Below are 782 nucleotides of genomic sequence, written 5' to 3'. Positions count from 1 at the left end.
TGTACAGTTCAGTAGTGTTATGTATATTAACACTGTTGTGCAAACAATCTCCAAAACCTTTCGATCTTGTAAAACTGAAACTTAGTAAAATCATAAAGTATTTGTCTTTTTGTGACTGGTAGTATAATTTCCATCCTTTTTAAGGCTGAATAATATTCTATTGTGTGTATATACCACATCCGGTTTATCCATTCATATGTTAATGGACATCTAGATTACTTCCACCCTTAGGCTATCACAATAGTACTACTATGACTCTTTCTGCCATCGTGGTGCATGCAGTTGACTCTTCTTCACCATGTCTTCCCACAAAACTTGCAGAATTAAGTGGCTCCTAGCCAAGACAGAATTGGCCCATTCTCCAATGGTTTCTGACGAAACCTGGTAACAAAATCAGGTACAACTCCAAGAAGAGATGTTGAAGAAGAACCAAGCTGGGTCTATAAAGAAATTGCACCTGAAATGGCACGCATATTTATTCTATATCCGGGTTGCTTGCATCTTACCATATCATCAAAAAAAGTCGCTACTATCTGGACAGCTGGGTGTGTTTTATTGGGAAATTATTGGAAAAATGATTTTTTCTTCTTGTTAATATGTTTCTGCATTAGGTTGGTTCAGTAATAAATATAGGAGACCTTTGAAAAAATAATGCTGCTATGAATATTAGTGTACAAATATGTCTTCAAAACCCTGCTTTCAATTATTTTAGATAAGTGTCCAGAAGTGGAATTGTCTTGTCTTCTTAAACTCTTATGATGACCTCCATGACTCCATACAGT

General features: G+C 35.7%; 1 pseudogene; it reads left to right on the top strand.

The window, feature by feature from the left end:
* Window positions 1-298: 298 nt before the first annotated feature.
* On the top strand, window positions 299-446 carry LOC107497463 (annotated as a pseudogene).
* Window positions 447-782: the final 336 nt, after the last annotated feature.

Source organism: Rousettus aegyptiacus, unplaced genomic scaffold, assembly GCF_014176215.1.
Source record: "Rousettus aegyptiacus isolate mRouAeg1 unplaced genomic scaffold, mRouAeg1.p scaffold_m13_p_13, whole genome shotgun sequence".
Taxonomy (NCBI): Eukaryota; Metazoa; Chordata; class Mammalia; order Chiroptera; family Pteropodidae; genus Rousettus; species Rousettus aegyptiacus.
The sequence above is the reverse complement of the archived record's forward strand: the minus strand, read 5'-3'. Positions and strand labels throughout refer to the sequence as shown.